The 23,887-nt window shown below is 41.9% G+C and overlaps 1 long non-coding RNA gene across 3 annotated transcripts in view; it reads right to left on the reverse strand.

Annotated features, from left to right (window-relative positions):
* LOC144253323 (uncharacterized) overlaps positions 1-23,887 on the reverse strand; it is a 220,326-nt gene that overhangs the window by 117,550 nt on the left and 78,889 nt on the right. For 2 of the 3 annotated variants that reach the window (XR_013343275.1, XR_013343276.1), the window contains exons 3-4: positions 20,619-20,762; positions 19,377-19,476 (exon numbers count right to left, since the gene is read on the reverse strand). This is a non-coding gene — a long non-coding RNA (uncharacterized LOC144253323). Of the gene's footprint in view, positions 1-5,122; positions 5,686-7,163; positions 7,244-19,376; positions 19,477-20,618; positions 20,763-23,887 lie in introns of those variants that run through there. The other variant, XR_013343277.1, reaches the window with a different exon arrangement.

Consider the following 23,887-nt stretch of genomic DNA (forward strand, 5'->3'; position numbering starts at 1 on the left):
GCCTGTTCAAAGGATCCTCGTGTTAAAACTAGTACTATTAACCACATAGAGAAAGAATCCCAGGAAGTCCAAGGAAAGTGGGTCTTCTTCCACATCCAGCAGTAAGAAGAGAGATCTTCCTTTCATGATATTGTGGAAGAATTGATATTGTGAGTTAAAACCACTGTACTATGACGACCAGAGAAAGGAAGTAATTTTTCTGGGATCTCCCAGAAAAACAAGGACAGACTCTACACAGGAACCCAAGTTTCCCAATTCCTAGTTTTATCAAGGTTCTTTCTGCTGAGTATACTACCTGTTGGTCTCCATTTTGGTGAGGATATTATTTTGCCCTGGGCTGTGGAATCCATGAAGTCTAGCTAGATTCATCTCTCACATCTCTTACTCTTTTTTAATAAATATTAATTTTTAAAACTTTGTTCTAATTAGTTATATATGACAGAATGCATACTGACATATTTTATACAAATGGTGCATAACTTCTCATTCCTCTGGTTGTACATGGTGCAGAATCACACCAGTAGTATAATTATATATGGGTAATAATGTCTGTCTCATTCTACCGTCCTTCCCATCCCCACCGACCCACCCCTCCCCTCACTCCCCTCTGCACAATCCAAAGTTCCTTCATTCTTCCCTAATGCCCACCCACCCCCCACTATGGACCAGCATCGGCTTATCAGAGGAAACATTTGGCCTTTGGTTTGGGGGGATTGGCTTATTTCACTTAGCATGATATTTTCTCTAGTTCCAACCATTTACCTATAAACATCATAATTTCATTCTTCTTTAAAGCTGAGTAATACTCCATTGTGTATATGTATCACATTTTCTTTATCCATTCATCTGTTGAAGGGCATCTAGGTTGGTTCCATAGTTCAGCTATTGTGAATTGAGGTGCTATAAACATTGATGTGGCTGCAACACTGTAGTTTGCTGATTTTAAGTCCTTTGGGTTTCACATCTCTTACTCTTTTTAAGTGCCCACATCTCCACTGATAGATCCTCCCTCTATTCTGGGGACTCCAATGTATTTTCTTAAACTGATTGGCACTATTTCCATTTATCAAGTTAAGATACTCAGTTTGCCTAGAAATAGAAAGTGATTCAGAGATCATTTCATTTAAGCAAGATATTTTGCAGATGAAAAAAATAGGAAACTCAAGGAGATGTAAGTTGGTTTCCCAGCCACTGATAAAAATTGTAAGACATGCCTATCATGTACCATGTCCCACCAGTGGCTGTAACAGCCTATGAAAACTGGGACTCTCCTTCTAAAGAACTAACAAGCATCTAACTGGAAGGCCAAGAGGTTGAGCCTAAGAAGGGGGAGTTGACATTCCTTGCTTCTGGTGTTATAAAACTGATTCACAGGCAGGTCTCTTTTCTGGACATCAGTTTCTTCAATTTCATTATGAGAGGGAGGGCGAATGTTGTCCATATTTCTTCTCTGTGGGCTGGTGAGGAAATGGCATGTCAGGAACTTTGGAGAGGGATCCCTGGAGAAGTCAGAGGCATTGTAATGTGTTGGGTATTGTCCTACCATGGTCCTACCAAGTATTCTGCTCCTGCACTCACCTTGTTGATTCTGAGGGGAAGTTCTAGGGAGAAAACATAAGCAGTGGAGTGAGGTGGGGTAGAGGTGAGAGACACTAGATAGTTCTGTTCTTTATAGGCTTGATACATAGTCATCAAAACAGATTTAGCCCTGGCTCATGCCATATCAAAGGGGCCTTCTCTGAGTGATTCACTTCCTCTGGGAAACTCCCTTTGCCTGGACTTGCTCCTGGAGGGCAGGGACCTTGACTTTGCTCCTCTTTGTATAGGGCCAACTCACTAAAGGCACTTACCAAAGAACATGGTGGGTGGTAGGATAGCAGTACACCATAGGGTACATGCTCCATTTTCTCTATGAAAGAGTGTGCTCCTCCATGCCTTTTTGAACTATTGGGAGTCTTCTTCTGTATGGTAGCACAATGATAGCTTTCATGTCACCAAATAAGTTGTCTCTACCACTATGAGGCAGTCTGAAGGACGTTGAATTGGGAGTCAGGGAGGCCAAGGTGGGATACTATGTGACCCTGGGAGACCTTAGGTGAGCTGCAGGCATCTGTAGGTGGCACTTAGAGCTTAAAAATCCTTCCCATAGATGATTTTATGTGTGTTTTATGCAGCAATATTTCACCATTTCTTCTCATTTTTTTTTTAGAGAAGGAAAGTGGAGACTTGGGGAGTTTAAGAGACTTCAGGGTCCCAGAGATACATGGCAGTCCTGGACCTTGAGATAAGGTCTTGTCAATATCAGAGCCTTTTCCCAAGAATTCTCACTTGACAGCCCACCCCCCCCTACCCCCACCCCCACCCCACTCCCTCCCTGCCAACAAATAAAGACATTGCACAACCTGTGATTCACTGCTATTCACTATTCATTTTCTCTCTAATACTGTGTGTCTTTAGCTTCTGAGTCTGAGAGACAGAGGAACATATTAAGGAAAAACACCACCACTCCCATCCTCTCTGGAGGGAGGTGTCAGAGTGAGATTGGCTTTAGAGCCAGATCAAGGCTACATGAAATCTCATCTCATTTATTAGCGGTGAGACTTTGGACAAATCACTAAGCCTCTCGGAGCCTCTGCTTGCCTCCCTAAGTTTTCAAGTGGGAGCATTTATGCTGATTTTGCAGATATGAAGATTGAGGGAAATTACTTCAAAAAGGCAAGTTGTGGTGCTCAGTAAATGTCAGTTCTCTTTCCTTTCCTTACTTTTGTCTGGTAGATATGCAAATCCAGCCTGTGGTCAACAAAGAAGATTACTTAATTTTAAGTGTCCCTGACAATATAAGCTGCAGCTAGTGGAAGGGGACCTAACATCACTCTTACCCAGGCCACTGGAGTGTGCCTCGGGGCACAGGAAGACCAATGTCTGCTATTTGGTTGGAGGCGAGAATGAAGAAGCACAGCCAGAAATTTTCCTCCCAGTGAAAAAATAATTGGGGGGGGGGGACCTTTGTCTTCCTTAGATCATGTAAATCACTTATTGTTCCCTAATGTTTATTGTACATTTCAACAGTACCTGGCATATAGGAAATGCTCAATAAATATTTGTGGAACAAATGCATTAATTTTGAAATGAAGAAAAATGTTTTAAAGGGTTTGCCAACCAGGTAAAATTGATGTTCCAGGAAGATGCATCAAACTTAACTGTGGCTTCCAGTGTCATTCGACAGAGCCACCCCACCCCCAAGCTGAGGACCATGATCCCCGCAGAGTTTCCTCCTTCTGTTCTACAGATGAGAAATCTAAACTCAACATACGTAGAGTATTAAATACTGCATTGGCCTGAAACCCAGGTCCCCAGAGTCCCCCCCAGGCTGTATTACTGAACCACAGTGCCTTGTCCCCAGGCCTTAAGACCCGCAAGCCTTTAGCTTCTCTGTAACATGTATCTTTTGTTGTTGTGGCTGTTGCTCCTCTGTACACAATGCTGGAAGGTAAGAACCCGAGAGCCTTCTGTGCTCTGTTGGAGCTGTATTTCACAATTTTGACAAATACTCTTTTGCCCTTGTTTGTTTTCAGAATCCTCAATATTAACTGAACAGCCTGCTTTGTGAAGGGCTTTATGATTGTTCTGACAATTTCTTCCATTTTGGTCTCACAGGTATTTAAGTAAGAACATTTTTATGCTTGGGAGAAAAACTTCCAAGTCTGACTTTATGTCTGCAGAGGTCTCCAGGAAAGAAAACACCTCAACCCAATGTGTTACCCAGAATGGCTTGTACTCTGTGCCTCTCAGGGACCTGTGACACACAGGCTTTCGTGCTTGGGCACAATCTTCCCTGAGCCCAATCTGGGAAGCGCAAACAGGGACACCCAGTTTTGCTAACCTTGCTGCCACCTGTCCCAAGATATTCCCTTCCCAACATACCAAACATTTCCTTTTCTTCCTTTCTTTCCTCACCCACTCCTCCCTCCCTGAGATCTCTTCCTCAGCCAGATGGTTCCCTGGCTGTCAGAACTTATCTCCTGTCAATTGCTTCTCCTCGAGCCTAGAGACACCCCAATGCAGTGTCCTTGACAAAACAAGGTGTTGTGCTGACACAACAGCCCAAGGTGTCAAAATAATTAGATAATTGAGTCAGAGGAAGGTCAGAGTTTCTTCTATCTAGAAAGACACACACACACAGAAAAAACGACACATGGCAATCAGTTTATATCTCCTTTGTTTTTCCCTTTCTCTTTGGCTCTACTCCAAAAGCCCAGTACCTATGATCAATCAATCCTTTCAAAGCATTGGACTGAAAAGCCACCTGACTTAGAAGGCGTGGCATGTTTGAACGCCAGGGAATAGAACATTTTCAAGGTTTCAACACACCCCTTGTTTTTGTCTTCCCTGTTTGTTTTCACCCTAGCCCCACCCTAAGCTCCTGTTGGTGCAATGGCCCCAGATAGTGGCTCAATGCCATGGATAGGATATTGCTCAAAGGGGGCTGTGGGCGCTAAGAGCAAAGTCCTCTCCCAGAAAACCAAGCTCTCAAGGTCATCTTCCCTGGCTCTTTGTTCACTCTTTCAACACTCAACACTTAAAGGGCTGTTGTATTTTAGAGGTTGTGTTGGGATCAGTTGTCCATAGGAGCTCACTGTCTGTTGAGAATGTGGACTTGTGGCTCCAAAGTCCTGAGGCTGTAACCGAGGTCTGAAGGAAGTTCTGGAGGCCTCAGGGGAGGGTGTGGCTGACTCCCTCTGGAGTCTAGGAACAAATGACTGGATGACATTTGAATTACAGGCAGGAAGAAAGAGGGTATTCTAGGTAGAGGAAGAACATATTTAATGGCAGGAGAGATTCAAAAGCAGATTGTTTTCTGAGAATGTAGAATTTATTGAGTCTGAACTTGGGACTATGCTGGGGTTGGTGGCTGATTGGGTGGTTGGGCAAAATTGAGTGTGTCCTTAACAAGATCCCAGGAATGTGGCCTGCCCTGACAGCACCAGGGTGCCAGTGGAGATTTGGGGATAGTTGAGTGACCAGATCTCTGTGGAGGGGGTCACACTTGTGGGTCTCCTCAAATCAACTTTTAGTCTACTTCATTTCAGCCATACAATAATACAGCTTTCAGCACCAACTCCTTGCCCCAAAGAGCACCCCTCCATTGACCCGCTCTGGGGTCTGGAGGCCCTCTCACCCACATTCATATGAGAGCAGCCATTTATAGGGAGTGAGATGTTCTAAGTGGCTGCCCAAAGAGCTTTGGCTTCAGAGAGACTGGGTTTTGAAACTTGCCTCTGCCTATTATCAGCTGTTATCTTGAGGAACTTAACTCCTCCAAGGCTCAGTTTGCACTTCTTAACATGGATCAGGGATAAGCATGCCTTCTAATTGGATTTTCTTGGGTGAGGTAAATCAAGTCACACAGAGGACCTATCTGTAGCTCATGGAATCACTTCATTAATTGTGTGTGTTCAAGGCCTGCCCAACTGGCTTTTCCTAGAACTATTACTTAACTCACTCATGTGACTACCAAGAGTGTGGCTCAGGATGCAGGCAAGAGGGCCCTTGCCCTGGGCCACTTGATTTACCTCTGAAGATAGTTACCACTGCGAATCACAAACATGAAAACACATAAACTTGAAGAGAAGATGCGGGCACTTCTGTCTTTCAGGCTGGTTCTCAGAGCTGGGAAGGTCAGATCTGTAACCCAAAACATCTGTTTTTTTGTAACAAACACCATTCAGGCCCCCAGATCTTCAGACTGTTTATCCTATGTCCTAGTAACAATGTTTGGATGCTGGGAATGGTTGGGAGCTGTGCTGCTCGTGGATTTGAAGATGGACAAGGCTTTGCAGAACCAGTAGGGTTTGAAGAGTTGAAGCACTTAGCAATTAATGAACTGGTTAAATCCTTCCTCTCTGATAGTAAAACTGTAACAGATTTTCAATAACTAAGTAGTCCTGAGTGCCCTTTTCTTACTTCTCTTTATGTTCTAAGTCATGACTCTGGAGGTAGTCATGAATTAGCATGAATTTCCAACTGTTCCACAAAGAATCAGAGGGAAATTTTTCAAAATTAAACAATTCCTATTACCTTTAAATTGGTATATTTGTGGGTTGAGATATAGTATGTATGACAAGTATGATATAGATTCATAATATTTTCAACAGTGGCCAAATTAAAAACTGGCAGTAAATGCTTTGATTTTTTTAAAGAAATGATTAACTGAATTTAATTAAATTTTAAAAACTTAAATTGAAAAAAACTGACTTTACTCAAATAATTTCATTGAAAATGTTGGTATCTATTATCATACTTTACAGTTTTCTTTGATAATAATATTTGATATTTAAAATATTTTTGAAAAAACATTTTTGAAAATGTGTATAGAAAGTAATATTAACTTGCAATTTTTTTACATTGACTTTCATTTACATTTTTCATGAACATATACTAAAATATTAAACATATTGAGTGCAATGACAATTTGTCTTATCCTTTAGATCAGCTAAATCTGATAGAACTTTTTGTTGTTCTAGAAATATTATTACATTTGTGCTGTCAAAACCATAACCACAGGGAGATTCAAGATGGTAGATTAGAGGAAGACTGTGTCCCTAGTTGCTCCAAGGCTAAGGATTTAAGCACTTGGGAGTACTGCTTCTCAGCAAGTTGAGATGTTTAGGAAATGATTAAGTGCACATTGTTTGGTCAGAGCATACTAGAGACTACAGGAGAGGAATTATTCCTACAGAATTTGGTGATGTCCTTATTTTAATATATCCAATGGGAAAAAAATCACATGTTCAGTATCCAGATGATGAGAAAAATAGAAGACCCCTTCTTTGGTCCACTTCATGATGGTGCTATTATGAATTGGAAGGTTCTACCCATAGTGGTTGGAGTAAGAGTTAGAAATGCAATCCATGCTCTGAAATCTCTGATTCCATTGTGTTGAAACTTCCATGAGGAGAGATCATAATATCTCCAAACAATTACCCAGCACCATTCAGAAACAACCACATTTAAAGATTTTACAGCACAAATTTTTTTCCAGTTCCCTACCTTCATTTTACACCTGATGCTGAACATTAAATATCAGTTCTATTTATCCAAAGGTTCCTAATCAGATTCTACCCAATGAAGCTCCCACAGCCATGCGGGTAGAGGGAGCTGACCTGCGTCCAGTGTCTCCTGGACGAGCAAAATCCGCCATGTCCATGAAGCTGCCTTGTTCCTCTGGCTCGGCCAATACATCCTAATAAATCCAAGAAACCAAACAATGATCAGCAGTAACCATCTTAACATAGGCCTTCATGTCGGCCATAACATACATGTTTCTTCCTGTACATATGTTTGAGAAAACACTGGACTTAGACAATATGTTACTTAATCTTTTTAGTTTTAGATTTGGACTATTCATTCAATTTGTTTTTTTTCTCCACACTCCAAGCTACTATACTTTGAAGCGGTGGAGTTTTATATTTGACACTCTTTACTTTCCTAGATAATTATGACTAAGGAGTTTTACCTTTAGTTTCATGATTAATGTTGAGCCAAAATATAATTGGACAGATAGTCTCACTTTATTTATTGGCTTCACTGCAGCTTTATGGCTCAATAAATGTTTAATTTAAAAAAAAAATGTAAAATTAAGTTTAACCATTTTTAAAGTTAGAGCAAAAGATTATGAATCTGTTAATACACACATGCATATAGAGTATTATTACAAACCCAAAATACTTGAACTATCATTTAGCATCTCAAATTCTAAGTGAAGTAATTTTAGCACTAACTTTTTCTTCCCAAGAGAATGTCTTTTTTTTTTCACTGTGCAGGTGGTGTCATGACATGTCCAATAACTAGAAAAGTCTTTGTTGAATTTTGATTTCTGTTTAGCATCCAAATAATTCTCTAATGTTTTGCTTTTTAAGTGGTATCACTGTGAAACTGATGTTTCTGTTTTGAGATTATGGCCTCTTATTAGCTGAAGGATCCTGGCATGTCTGTACTCTTTCTTAAGTAACTAAAAAGTGGTGATTGGAGGAAAACACTTTTCTCACCTAACTCTATTGTTTAGATCATGTGTATTATTAAAAAAGAAAAGAAAAGAAGAGTCTAAGTTAAGTCTAATATTGCTAATACTGAACTTGCAGGTGCAAGTAGGTAGACATTCTATCCTCCAGAAATATTCTGTAGTAGATAAGCAGCTCCTATTTGGTTTTGAATAGGCATCTATTTTTGGGAGGGTAGTATCAGGGATTGAATCACTGAGCCACATCCCCAGTCCTTTTATTTTTTATTTTGAGATGGGGTCACACTAGGTTGTTTATAACCTTGCTAAGTTGCTAGGCTGGCTTTGAACTCGTGATGCTCCTGCCTCAGCTTTCCAAGCTGAAAGGATTATAGGTGTGTACCACACTACCTAGCCCATGAATCAGCACCTCTTAAGAAAACATAGCATAATGTCAGTACCAACTGCATTTGTTGAATATATGAATACAACATACTGGCAAACCACGGAATGTAAAAAAATGTATTATCACTTATGTAGGGTCTAAAAATTTGTAGCAATGAGGGGATTAAAAATAGCATAATATTTAATAACACAATTAAAATATTCTTATTAAAAAATAGAAACAATGTCTATTGAGTATGTGAAATGTAGCTAGTAAACTGAGGACTTTTACTCTTATTTAATTTCAATTTAAAAGTCCATTGGCTGTCATATTGGAAAGCACAATTTTAGATCATTGAGACTAGAACAAGTACATATAATAAAAAAAAATAAGAAAACATGAGCCCAAATGAGCATTTACTCATAGAAAAGCACAAGAGGCTTTTATGAAAGAAGATTTGACGAGAAAAAGAAATAAAGAGGTGATTTGCCTAATTCCTTAAAATAGAAAGAATGAAAATGAGGAAACTGACTAATGATGAGGTTACATACTGATAAACTTATTGTAACTTGAAAATATTATAAGTTGCAAATGCACTTAATGTACCTAACCTAGCAAACATTGTCGATTAGCAACAAGGAAGACTTGTCCTGATCACCTGGCTGAATGAGAACTATGGTCTGTCCATGTGCCAGCTGGGGGAAAAATCAAGTTCAAAATTCCAAGTAAGATTTCTACTGAATGCATGTTGTTTTCACACTATGTAAAGCCAAAACATTATAAGTCAAACCATTATAAGTTGGGGGTCATCTGTATATACCAAAGACAAAGCAAATGCTTAATGCTTGAATGTTAGTATGAATTTTTTTAAAATGTAATCTTGTTTAACCAAACACAGTAATGCTTTTTGTAGCACTAATGGATTAATCTTCTCAGGAAATTTAAAAATGGAAAATATTTATATCTACTAGAATTTCTGTGGAATGCATTATTGAAAGGCCCAGATATGTAAGACAAACAAGAAATAACAAAATTCATTTTTATTATCCAATTTAACTAGATTCCTCAGGGGCAAAAGTCACATTGAACAACTAACAACCATTGTGCATATCAATGAAGTATACCAAAGAAGAAAACAAGAATGTTAAAATTAATTTTATTGGTTTTATGTGTCTTTAAAAAAAACAAAAAGTACAGGTTTCAATTTAAATGAAAAACTAAAAGAGTATTTTGGGGCTTTGTTCATTTCCTTCAGAGATTGCCAAAAGCAAGCCTATAATTGACACTAAAACAAATGATAAGGAAAAAGGTATATAGATTGGAATTTGGTCTAAAATCCAGAAGCACTCTTTGTTATATATATGGTTCATAAATTCCATGTCTTACTGGAAGATGAGCCTCAATTGTGCTAACTAAAATCGCCTACTTTTGGGACACTTCAAAGATTATGTTCAGTATTTAGGAGTTCTGCCCAAAGATAGACCCTCTTTTTTTTTTCTTTTCTTTTTTTTTGGTACCAAGGACTGAACCCAGGGGTGCTTAAACACCAAGCCACATCCCCAGACCTTCTAAAATGTTTTATTAGAGACAGGATCTCCCTGAGTTGCTCAGGGTCTCACTAAGTTACTGAGGCTGGGTTTGAACTTGCGATCATCATGCTTCAGCCTTCCAGTATCTGGGATTACAAGCGTGCACCACCAAGCTGGCTAGACTCTTTTTTACTAATATACATTGCATCTAACCTGAAAAACATTCTTGGACCTATTATGGAGAAAGCTGTTAAAGCCATTAGATTTAATATTGATAAGATACAAGGTACCCTGGAAGAAAAACCAAAACTTGAATATCCTCAAAGAAATACTGAATTGTGATTTTTGGTAGAAAGTAAAATTAATTTTGAATTTACAATATTCCTCTGAATGAGTGTGAATAGCTGCTTGCTATTAATACTACTAGCAGAATATTACAACCAATAGTTCCAAGTTTGCCTTTTTATACTTTGAAGGTTTTTTTTAAAAAAAATAACAATTTTTCTGAATTAGAAGACTATGCCAAGTATACAATATAAATGATATTCCAATAAAATGTATGAAAATGAGAGAAAATAAATTATTTGAATGACTATAAGAGAGAAGTTTCAAGTATAAATAATCTTCGATCTATAGACTTTATTTTTAAGCTACTATAGATAAGGATGTGGTGTCTGTTAAAGAAAAAATTGAATAAGTTGAGCAACACACTACCATTTTCAGTCTTTTTTTTTTTAATTACTGCAGCATTTTTTTTAAAGATGGAAGAAGTTAACACTGGCCACTAGAACTTTAAGAGTCTGTGAAAATGGTAGAAATGTAAGTAATAACATATATATATATATATATATATATATATATATATATATATATATATTGATTGGGGGATAGTGATACTTTGTCATATGTATCCCATAATAATGTTTGAAAGTGATATGTAAAATTCATGGTTCATTTTTAAATTATGAGTATTTCTATAATAACTTCATTAACAATTCCAGTTGCTATTCTCTCAAGCAGGTGGATACAGGAGATAAAGTGATGTTGGGCCTTCCAGGGAAGACCTTGAATTTCTGAGAGCTAGAGAAACAGGGCCCCTGATGAAGACATTGACGTTTTTAAGATGTAATAGTATTTGGGTGTTTTTGTGTCTCATTGTTGACTTTGGTATTTCCAGAGAACACAGACTGCTTATCTCACGTGAGCTGAAAGATGTCTGGGATTTCCAGATGCTGAACTGCTTAACAGGACTAACTGATAGAAGCAAGTGACCCAGAGACTTGGGTGAGACAGGTGGTGTCTGTATCTCTGAGAAACATTTGAAAGCAAGACCAGAACTTTGATCTACATGGGTCTCTTAAACATGGACTCTTTGATTTGTAAGCTCTTGTGTATTTGCAAGGGCATTTCAATCCATATATTTATTATCTTCCCCACTCTTCCTTTGTAGGCATAATTTTACATCAGACATTTAATGTATTAGAAGTTTATCTTTCAAGGGAAATTATACCTAAGTTCAGATGAGTATCTGTATCTCTATCCGTATCTGTAGCTATCTGGTCAAAAGTGTTCCTGACTTTTCACATACCTAATTTCAAATTCACTAGCAGTGAGAGAAACCTACACTGGACTTGTGTGGGAAAATGAGTATAGAAAAGGAGCCTGTCTAATGTTCAGCTTCTTTGAAAGGACTGCCGGGTGCGATGCATCTTTTGTTAAGGTGTTATTCTTTTAAGTTTCTGATTAACATAAGTTTTTAAAAAATTATACAAAAACATAATACCATGATTATGGAAATAAAAAGCCACCCACAAGCTTACTATCTTTACAAATCATCTATTTTCATTCTTTCCTGTCTTCCCAAAAGGCATATTTTTTTCAGCGTTGGACATGCAGCACAAATAAGAGTTTGCATCCCGATCTTTCCCATAAAGCATCACACAATGCATATTACCAATGTGGTCTCAATATAACACATATTTCAATGACTTCAAAATATTACTTTAGTGGATATAATTTAGATCAGTATTCAAAAATAATTATGGGATATTTAAGTTGCCTCTAATTCACTTCTGTTATCAATAATACCTCTTTTCTGTTACCCTTTTCCTTAGTCTTTATTTATTTAAAAAAAATTTTTTATTATTGGTTATTCACAACATTACAAAGCTCTTGACATATCTTATTTCATACATTTGATTCAAGTGGGTTATGAACTCCCATTTTTACTCCGTATACAGATTGCAGAATCACATCGGTTACACATCCACGTTTTTACTAATTATTTCTTTAGAATAAACCTCCAACAGTAGAATTATTAGGTCAAAAGAGCTAAGTTGACGAAAAGTTGATGAAATGGTTGGTTGTTACCTCTTCTGATTAATTTATTTTAAATCACAGTCTTCTTCCCTTGTTTAAAGCAGACTAACTTAGTGGCTCACTAACTTGCTAATTAACTAGCTTGGTGTTCCAGGTTCCCAGTGCGTCCTATTCACATCCAGCTGGTTCATGGTACCCTTGTCTTTTCTCCTTCCTGGCAATGATCCTCTGGTTTGTAGTTCTTTACACAAATAAGCTCAAGGGATAACTTCTTGCCCTGCAGCTTGATCACTTCAGGGATCCTGTCTCTGGCATCAAGGAATTCCCCATCTGCAGAGCCTCTGTGAGACACAGCCTAAGTGGGTAGGAAAGAGGCGACTGATGGGCCAGGCAAGGGCTAGGCTCCTGGCTATCAGCTCCTTCATTCTCTTACCAACTGGGTCTCTGCCAAAGCATCTTGGGCTCTGCCACCAACCTGTCCCACTGGCTCTTACCATAATTCAGGCAACCATGTGAGCATGGGCACAAGCACTTAACCATGCACCCACTCTGCCTGGAACTGACCTAGGACCCATGAGGAACCCATTGGGAACTCAGATGCAATCTCTCCTCTCAAGAACTCTGTAGGCTGAAAGATAAGATATACATGCTCTAGGAAAACAGCTGAGAGTTTATGATTACACGGAAGCTCAGAAGAGAAGGTTATCATCATAGGCCTGGAGCTGGGAATGGAAGGACAGATAGGAATCGGAGAGACAAAGACATCCAAAGGACATTGAATTTGTAGCATGAACAGGTTCGCCATTCGGTTGATAAGCATCTACCACTCCAGGCTCTGGGCTGGGTGCCTCGCACCCACAGATGGGTGGATAGATCCCAGGCCTTCAGGAGATCACACCCCTGTGGGAGAGACATGCAGGAGATGGTCACAATACAGGGAAATGTGTGCCATCACAGAGGAACTCCCAAAGCACTGTTAATGCCATAACCAGATTTGTCCTGAAAAGATGAAAGGTGGGACAAAAAAGAAATCTTCTTTCTGGACCTCGAAGGAGTTGGAGTATTGTATGATGATCACAAAAACAAAATGTGAGGATGCAGCTGTGGATGGGAAAGGGCCTCTCCACCTTCACTCTGAAGACCTGACTCCAGCTGTGTGATTGTTCTTCTAAGTCTCTGGACCTCAGTTTTATCACAGGTAAAGTGGGGATCATATTAATTCTCCAACTTTTGGGAGCCCAAAAGAGAAGGCGGTAATAAAGGGCCAAGTACAAGAGTTACATTATTCTTGTTGTATATGAAAGCATTTTGAAAACCCTCCAGCCTGGCATAGAAGAGTGATTATTGGCATGATGGTTTGATCGTAGCCGCAATTACCTGCCTCCATGCTCCAGGCTCATACCACAAAGGGGGATGGCTATAAATGAGAAGGATGCAACCTACCACCCACCACATCTGCTTTCTTTCACAGTCCTAAGTCCTCCTGAATTTGATTATTAGCTTATTTTCTCTTTCAGGAAATTAAAACGTGTAGCATACACTATCCCTAAGGAATTTTAGAGGGGACGGCAAGTTGGCCACACAGCCAGGGTTCACCTATGTGTAACTTCACAGGACTTGGATTCTATCATTTCTCACAAGAAACTGTGGCAATAGCCAGAGATGACTGAGGTGCCAGAGGGTAACTCAGAGGTGATGACCTTTGTCCCTTAACTGACACCTCTGAGCTTGGTGGCTTCCACAGAGGTAGACACTTCTGTCTGCATATTGCTTTAAAGGGATTAAAGGATCTGCATTCTGGAAGCCTCCTTCCTGGTTCTGCCCCAGGCTCTGAGCTCATGCCCCATTCATTCCATTGTAATGAGATGAACTCACATTCCTCGGGAATTTACTCTATGCCAGGAATTATACTCTACCTTTTTTACACTGCCACACAGCTATGCTGATTATCCCTACTTTATAGAGGAGGAAACTTAGGCAGAAAGTCAGTCACTCACAGCTAACAATTTGCTGGGATTTTAGAGCTGAGTCAAACAGGCTAACTCCAGAGCCCGTACCTGTGACCATTCTGGAATTTTACCTCCTTCAAACAGGTAAGCCTGGAATTCCCACATCACAAGACAAACCTAATGGCCTCAAACCACGAGTCAAAGCCAGAGGCTGTTCTTAGAATTGGCTTCTCATTCAGTGAGAGACCTGGAGGAAAGGAAAACAGCCGTGGAAGGTTTTCTCAGCATACAGGCAGTAAATGTGTCCATGCAGAAATTCTTGCAAGTGGCTTGAGGAAGTTGGAAGTTGACCTTGGTGGGGAAGAGAGAATCTGGTGATGGAAGAGCCAAGTTTTAAACAATCTCTTCCAGAATCCAGCGTCCCGAATTGTTTGTGCATTGCCTTTTGTTTTTCTAGAAAATATATGAAGTTTGTCACCCCAACAGCGCCTCTGAGCATAACCTTGCATTTCCCATGGCCTCATTCAGCAGTCTCTGCACTCGTCTCTGTGGAACTCCACTGGGAAGAACAACCCAATAGACTGATAGTATGTGTGTAAGCACATGTGTAAAACCACACCACTAGTGTGGTGCACATTGTCAAACGTAAGTCAAACTAGAAAATTATAAATTATAAAATTATAAAGATGAGATAAGGAGTACTTTGAAATGGATGCTAATCTGCATGACGTTACACTCTCTACCACCTCAAGGTATAATCAGTACTGTAGGCAGGGGTCATCATTAATAATGGCACATGAAAACCTATATTTCCAAGCATTTCTCCTGATATTTCTCATTTACTTATTTATATTTTTGGACCACTGTTTGCTATATAGATTAGGTCATGAGATTGGTTCTAACCCCCCAAATGTATCTCAAAGAAAGTCAATTTAGAGGAGGCAGTCTCTACCATGTATTTGTTATTCCCTTGGGTTTATTGTATTATTCTCCATCCACAGGTTTGTTGCAGAAATCTTTTTACAACACTGATCCATTTTGTGAGGGTTCATTTGGTTCCATCGAGATAGGGAATCTACAAATCCATGAACCAGATAGATGAGAATGGCAGTGTGTACACCCCTGGGCCCTCCAGAGCACAGCACCTCACCCCTTTCCTCAGAATAGCCTTACTTGGAGATGTTATAAGAAACCATTGGACACAAGGATCCAAAGAGGGTCCCCTAATCAGTGCTATAAGAAATAATGGTAATTTTCTTTTCTTTTTTAAAATGGATGTAAGTATCATTGAAAATTCGGTATGACTTGCATAGCCATCCAGGAACATGCCTTGTTCTTTGGAAACCCTGATCTACCAGGATCAGAATCCTTAGCCTTCGAAGACCAGTGACCTACTTCTTTAACCATACCTTCAACAGACTCCAGCCCCACCCCATTCCTGTGATCACCCACACCTGCTACTGTATAAACACACAGGGCTGGTCATCTTTCTCTGAACACTTTCTTCCCCTGGGACTTTGCTCAGATTGCTCCTCTGCTTGGAACACCCTGGCTCTTCATCGCTGCCTTTCTCAGTTTTATAGTCATCCATTGAGGCTTCACTTGTGTTATCACCTCCTGTGTGGAATAATAGCAATCCCAACCAATGTGCACTGGTTGCTTACTACACCCTGGGCATGTATCATCTCATTATCTCTTGACAATCCTACGAGATAGGGAGGATTCTGAGAAAACTGTCAGGGAGAGCGATGTCTGGAGCCACACAGCTAGGAGATGGGGAGCCAGAAACCAAACCCAACTGGAGTATGAATTCCCACACTCCCTGTGTGTGTGTGCTTTAATTTTACTTATTTGAATAGGTAAAACCTCACTAATACTCTCTTATTCTCCTTACTAGTAGGGAGATGGAATTAGTTACTCTTTCCTTGAGTTTCCACATCTACTTGTATGTAAGTATCGGGTAGTATTTACTTCGCTCTGCCATGTATTGTTATTCTTTGGGCACATGTTTCATATCTTCAACTATACAGTGGGAAATCTTTTAGACAAAACAACAACAACAACAACAACAACAAAACAAAAAAAAAACCATTTTAGATTCCTTACAGCATATAGTAGAAACAGTAAATGTGGTGAATAAATGAATGAATGGATAGATGGAAGAACTGATGGATGGGGAAAAATAAAGATCTAGGTTGGGTACAGTTTTCTTTAGATATTTTCCTGGTGACCCGAGGTGCTTATTACAAAGGCAAGTAGGTGTATATCTGTAATAGATTATAAAGATTTCAAACCAAAATGGCAGGTGAGAGTTTCACCTTCCAATATTTATAAAAGCACTTAAGACTTGTCTCCCTCTTTAATCTGTAATGACTAGTTGATAGAGACTCAGACTTATATTTCTGTAATCTAACATCCCCAGATACTGAAAGTACCAAAAGTTATTTCCCTGCTTCATTACAAATTAGCACTTGATACCTTGGATAACTTGAGTATTTCAGGGCAGACCATTCTGATGTTGACAATAATTAATGTAGTCAGCAGAAGAAACTTTGGCTCATTTGATATTGAAAATAACACATACACACACACTCCACCATTTAGGATTTTTTTTTCTTCTTCTATGTTACTGATTCAGAATCTGAGACTTACAGAGATGAAGTGAATTGGTCAATAATCACAAATCCAAGAAATGAGAGTCCTTATCCAAACATAGGTTTTAGACTCAAATCCCTTGATCTTTCCCCTCCCTCTGTTGCTCAAACATAAAACGAATCCCAGAATATTGGATATTTGAGCTATCAAAAATTTACCATGGGCATAGCAGAAAATCTTTTGGTGTTTTTGAAATGCTGTTCTGTTTAAATCTGCAGCCTTGAGCATTGCTTACGGCAGGGGAGAGACTGGCGGGCTCGTAATCCCTAGAGGACTAAACAGAAGCCCAGTCCATCTGTGATAAATATCCCTTCCAAGGGCCACAGGTGTGCACGACAGAGCAAGCATCTTTCTTTTCCGCCTCAGTGCTGAAGCCATCATAGAAGCATTCCGTCCTCTGTTCAGATACTCTTTTCTTCCTTTAAATTTTTTTTTCTGGTTAACATTTGATTGTGTTTTTTTGCGGAAATACAGTAACCAGCACTATAACGATAAGCCGGATAGTGAAACAGACAGGCTGGTGAGTACCCACTAGAAACAGGGATATGGGGATGTACAAGGCCTCATTCCCGGTTCTAAGAAGGACTAGAAGAGATAAATTCAGATTACTTTTTTCTCACCTTCACTGAACAAGGCATCCATCCTAGGTCAAAAAGCAACCATAGACTCCCTAAAAAGAAAGGTAAAGCGAGGCCACCTTCAATCTACTGGATGGAAAGTGGATTTACTCTGAGGAGTCCCTTAAAGGATAGGAATAGTAAAGAGCAGTGAAACTTAAAAGCAACTAGTTTCCCATTCATTGTAGGGCAGCCCTTCCTGACGGAGATGTGCAACAAAGGAAAGAGCCACCTTCTGGAATAGTGAGCTTGCTGTCATTAGAAGGATTCAAGCCACGCCGCCTCGCCCCGACAGTAGCATAGAGGGCATATATTAAGAGAGTAGATGGTTTGGCACAATAACTGCTAAAACCCCTTCTAGCAAAGGCATTTTGTGTTTCTCCAAATATTCCACACATGGGTGCCTTAGGGGATGAGTTTAGGAAAAGCTCATCTGTTCCATAATACTTGGCCACAGTACAATGCTTGCTGCCTGGTCACAAAGCATTTTACAGACAGCTGTTACCACCCCTATTTCAGAAGTGTGGTGGAGAGGGAATTCAGAGACAGGTGAGGGACTCCCACCATGTAAGCAGGTGGGAAGAGGTCCCTGGCTCTAGAGCTTCCCTATACCTGAGCCCACTCGCTTCTCCACTAGATTTCAACTCAGCAAATTCCAAACACGTGCCACAATCCCTTTCCCCTGGGAAGCTCCCTGCCCCTGAAATGCCTTAGGAGTTTTTTCTTCTAGGTTATAAAGTCATGCAGTCCCAGTGTTTGAACAGTCTGAAAGGTCATAGAGTCAAGCTCTCCGGAATCCACAGGAAAGCAATGCTTCCCACTGACTCCAACTGAGATCTAGCAAATGGAATAAGCCACGTGGAATCTTAAGGAATTCTGTCTGGGCTCAGGGATAAATAGAGCAAAAGTCACAGCCAAATCTTTTGCCAGATTGTCCAGAGGAAACACAGTCAGTCTTCATGGAGAAAAAGCACTGGGTTCCAGGAGTGGGAAAAAATATATTGTTTGTTGAGGTTGCAAAGATGTGGAGTGATAAGGAATCATGATGACCCCCTGGGACTGATCTTTTTCTTGGAAGGACTTTGTACTTCACAGATGAAAAGGTGGGTGGGTGGGTGGAGGGATCCAGGAGCAAACAATGAACTGAGAATCAAGAAACCTGGGCCACACTGAGCTGCTATTTGACCTTGGGAGAGTCTGAACTCTTCCAAACTCAATTTCCTCAAAAGGATAACAATTTGTGGCCAGGATTGATTGGGGGATCAGATGAGATCATGGATAAAAGCACTTGTAACTGGCAAGATTAGACAAAAGAGAACTTCTAATATGATCAACCCTGCCTTTTGTGCTTTTTCAATGTTCCCTGGGCAAGAGAAAGGGGTCAAGATTATTATTTTCTACTTGCAGATGTGAAGAGACCTGGTCTCTGTTTCACAGTACCTGGACCCAGAGGACCAACACCAGTGCCTGCCTACAGCATAGTACTTCCTCTCCTTTGGAGAATGACACCATTACATAACTGACTTGGGTGGGGTGCCCCAGACCTTGGAGATTTCCTTCTGCCTGGCTGTGTGGAATTAGGAAGATGGGCACTTTCACATTGACTTTGAGGGCCACAGTCCTTAACTCTCTTGTCTCCACTCCACCCTCTGCTATTGACATGGTCTCTGCCACCTCAGGCCAGGGAAGGAATATCTGCCTTCTCTCTTGTTCTGTGCCCTTGAAGAATCCCTTAGCCATCATCTGTCACCTAGGACAGTCTCCAAATCATTCTAACTTCTGCTTCTCCAACAGTGTGGCCTCTGCTGTGAGGTTCTCTAACCACGGGTTTCCCCAACATCCCCATCCCCTCCCGGCCGGCTTCCCCTCATCCTCCTCTTCTTCTCTACAAAATGAAATGAGAAAGGCAGTCAAGTGACTCACCGGTCCACACAGACAGGGCGGGAGAGGCAGACAGAGCGAGTGTGTGGGTCCAGATGAATATTTCCGCGGGCCTCTTGACTGCTTCACACGATCTGCTGAGCTTCATGAAAGGGAGGATATAAAAATCTGAGTGGTGCCATATTGTCTCCAAAAGCAGCCAGCGTGAAAATGAAGTGTGACTGCCGCCTTCCCAAAACACAGGGCCGCTCCCTCCTCGCACCCTCAAATGTGGCGCAGGCCAACTTGTCTGGAGTAAGGAGGCCCACGCTGTCTGCACCCTGGGGCCTCAGCCACCGTCCTTGCCAGGGCTCCCTGGGCTTCAGGATCACCCTTTCTGAGGACTCTGGGCCCCATGCTGCCTCAGGCCCCTGGATAGATACACAGTGGTGTCTGCTGGGGTCTCTAGCGTGATGCCAATACAAGATGCTTTCTTGGGGTGATTAGCCCCAGCAGCATGGGCCTAGGCAAGGCCCAACTCCAAACTCTATGGCCACCTTGAGGTATTAGAGACCAGAGCTTCATACTGAGCAGACTGTGCCCGGATGAGGCAGTCAGAGTGGGTGGGCCCCTGTCCCTCCGCCAACAGAGGAGCTCTGCTGGATTCCACTTTGTAACACTGGGCATCTGCCTAAGAACTCACTGGAAAAAAGAAAAAGAAAATAAAAGAAAAATCAAGCCCATAACTGAGATTACAAACAAAAATGGAGACAACTTTGTAAGCCCCAGGGATGAAGTCCTTTGGTTCTCAAACTTGAACACGCCTCAGAATTTCCTGGAGGGCCAGATACAACACAGGTGGCAGACCTGTCCCCAGAGTGGCTGAGTCAGTATGTCCTAGGGAGCCTTCATGGTCCTCCAGTGTTGCTCTTCTGAGATCAACTTTAAGAATCATTGAACTAGCTTTCAGAGGCCAGAGTAGCTGACTTTTTAAAGATGCTTCAGCAAACCAAGGTGAATTGCAACAGGGGACCATTTTTTGACAGCCCTCCCCCCCTGGAATAGTGAGCTTGCTGTCATTAGAAGAAGGATTCAAGCCAGGCCGCCCCTCCCACTCACCCCCATTTTGTCCACACCTTGCTTATAATGCCCTGCCTGCTCCAGTACAACAGGGCCCTGGGCAGAGAAAGCTGCTGCAGCCTGGGCTCTCTGATGACCTCGTTCTGTGATAAAGGGAGTTTTCCTAACTCAGAGCCCATGGGTGGCCCGCCTGTGTGTCTGCCATTTTGAAAAGTGACATCTTACCTGTAGAGTTTCAGGATGCTTCCCCCAACTTGACTCGTCTAAGGCCTTCATTTCTTATTGTGTCTTGCCCAATCTCACTCTTTTATTCTTTGATCCAGCACTTCCCAGCTGAGGCCTTCTAGGTGCTGGGTGCTGTCCTAGATCCTGAGAAAGACACAGAGACCTGTGAGAAACAGGCTTCTCCCAACCTTCTGGGAATTCACATCTGGGCAGGAAAAACGAGCTTAATCAAGGGACTCCATGGTAAAGGGGGAAAGAGGGAGGCCCTCAGGTGCATGAGGACAAGAAAGGGGAGTCTCCTGAGGGGGGCAGCCAGATGTCCACAGAGCAGGGGCATGGTGGGGCTGTCAGCGTGCGGAATGGGTGAGTCAATCATGAGAAGCACTATTGAAGACACCGGTGCTTCGCACCCTTCTTTTTTCCTCACAAGCATCCCTGCGGGCGGTGCCATTATCAAAACCTTGTTTATGGAGAATTCAACTTGCTCAAGGCCACACATAGCTACTCCAACTCAAGTTTTCTGACCCCAGAACACGATTCCGACCTTTTATTCCATTTAATTGTTCTCAGCCAGGATAGACAGTTAGCCCTTGTCAGGAGGCAGTGGAGATGGGTTTACTAGAGCACTGCATTGGTGTGGAGTGGAGCAGAGAAGTTGGGGCTGTTTGTTGAGAGGCTTGAGTGTCAGGGTGAATTGTTGGAACCTAACTTGGGAGCTGCTGGGGAGCCAGTGGAGGATTTCAAACAGAAAAATGACACAAGGCACAGCTGTGTTCTAGGAAAATTCCTCTGACAACAGTGTGCACATTGGATGGAAAAGGGGCATCGGTGGCCAGGAGGCCACAGTGGAGGCTACTGAAGAATTTTGAGAGAAGCAAGGGCCTGGGTTAGGACTGGGTGGCAAACCTGGGAGGAGACTCAAGACAGGCCATCTTCTCTCCACTCTTACTGTGAACACTGTTTGACCACTGACCATGCACCTGACCTCCTTTGGTCCTCACAATAGCTTCAGATCTCCCCACCCCCATCCTCCTTCTTGACTGTCTTTGTCCCTGCTGATGGGTCCCCAAGACTGGTAGTTTTCCTGTTTAGGATCAGGGGTCTCCAACTTCCTGACCCAGGTCAGAACCATTTGTTCTCCCCATTTTACAGTTGAGGAAGCTGAGGCCTGGAGACTATCAAGTAACTGGCTCCATGTAGGAGCTGACGGTGCCTTCCCCAGTGGTGGCAGGTACTTCCTCTGCTGACCCGATGCTCCTGTGATCCTGCCTTCTGGGGCCAGATGGGAGGCCCTGCAGCTGTGGTGGGTGCCAGATGGCATCTCAGTCACCAGGCTGGAGGGCGCCTGAGGACCTTGCGGTCAGCCCCACTGGCAGTATCACCTCCCTCGCTGGCACGGTGGGTATTGGGCACAGAGGGACTGAGTGAAGGGAACACGTGCTGCGGAGAGGGCAGGAATGAGGCTGACTCACGCTCTTTGTGGTGTGGGTTGCAGCTGTTCCGGGGGCATCCCAGCTACATGAGGCAGCTGCCATCTTCATGGTGTCAGAGAGCCACTCTTAACCCAGGAGCTGTGCTGTCCAACTGTGGCACTGCACAGAGGCAACCCGACCATTGGTGATTGAACCTCAGCTCTACCCCACCTCTACCCCAGTCCTGTGCTTGCTCCTTCTACCTGTGTGATCTTGGGCAGGATGGCACTGATCCTGATGAACCTCACTTTCCTCATCTGTTCCTGGGCTTATTGACCTTTGCCCTCCCTATCTTAGAAATGTAGGGAGTGACCAGGAAAAAAAAAGAAAGTCTTTGCAACCTAAAAAAAGATTCCATACATTTTATTACTCTTATGCTTAGTGATGTTAACATTAACATCATTAAACATTGTCAAGGAAAAATGGTGGCAAAATGTTGTAAGGGTGTATTTGGACTCTTTGTGGGGTTTTTACAAGCATCCTGTGAGTTTAAAACTACTTCATGATTTTTTTTTTAAAGTTACATTCTCTTTAATTACATTCTCTTCCATTCAGACAGCTTCACCATGAGGCAGGCATACTTCAGGCAACAAGAGAGGATGATCTCTGCCCTTGTAGAGCTTCATCCTAGCAGACAGATATTCATCTGCATGATAAATATAAAAAATATCTGTTGTGCTAAGAGGTGTTAAGTCCTGTGGGGAAGAAAAGGAAAGCAGCTTAAGGAGAGCAGAGGGGGAGTGGGAGAGGGACGCACAAGCTGATTAGAAATAGCATGGTCCAGGCAAGCCTCAGGGTGAAGGTGAGATCTCCAGGGAACCTGAGGGAGGAAAGGGAGTTACGCAGCAGATATCTATGGGAAGCACATGTGCGAGTTGCGGGTGGAGCAAAGGTCAGGAGCTTGTTGAAGAACAGGAGGTGAGCGTGGCTGCCCCAGCACAATTAGGAGGTTCTAGGGCAACGGAGAATGGTGAGAAGTAAGATCAGAGAGGCAATATAGAGCCAGTCCTCTAAGGCTTTGGAGTCTATTTTGAGGACTTTCAAGTGAATTACCAGGGAAGGCATTAGAGAAAAAGGGTGGCACCATCCAGTGCATATTGTAAGAGGTTTACTTGTACGGCTACACTGGGTCTAAGGGACGTAGGGTAAAGCAGGGGAAGCAGGTAGGGGCAATGGTAATATTGCTGGGAGAGATGCTGGCAGTTTGGATAAGAAGGAAGCTGAAGGTAGTAAAAAGGTGATTGGATTAAGGTAAAACCAACATGATTTCTTTGACCTAAAGTCCATCCCCAAGGCCATTTCCAGGCCTAAAACTCTTTGCATGCACTCGAATCTCATCATCATCTCCTCAAATCTCTCTGCCCAACTGTGGTAAGAATAAGAGAAACACCATGTTAACTCTGCCTTTTTAGGTCTAAATTCTCTTGAGCATCTTGTTTCTCTACAGAGATATTAAGCCTACTTGGAAGCTATGATTCCACTTCCGTGGCCCAAGGTTTCTGGGGTGATATTGACTCGATCCTATTCTGTGCCCAAGTAGAAATATGGCATGCAAGGAAAGGCTATTTTACCCTCAATCAGGAAAACAGACAAGCTTGGGGACAATGGAAGGGCACAATTGTCAACAAAAGGAAAGTTTGAAGAAAGAGCTGCACAAGCAAGAGCAAGTGGCTGACCCTGCTGTGAACAAACTCCACCTTCGTCAGTCGTCCTGATTGATAGGTATATGATCTGTCACTGAGATACTATTATTTGCTACCTGGTCTCCTGGATCCTGAATTCCTCTTCAACCTACCC

The sequence above is a fragment of the Urocitellus parryii genome, chromosome 2 (assembly GCF_045843805.1).
Source record: "Urocitellus parryii isolate mUroPar1 chromosome 2, mUroPar1.hap1, whole genome shotgun sequence".
NCBI lineage: Eukaryota > Metazoa > Chordata > Mammalia > Rodentia > Sciuridae > Urocitellus > Urocitellus parryii.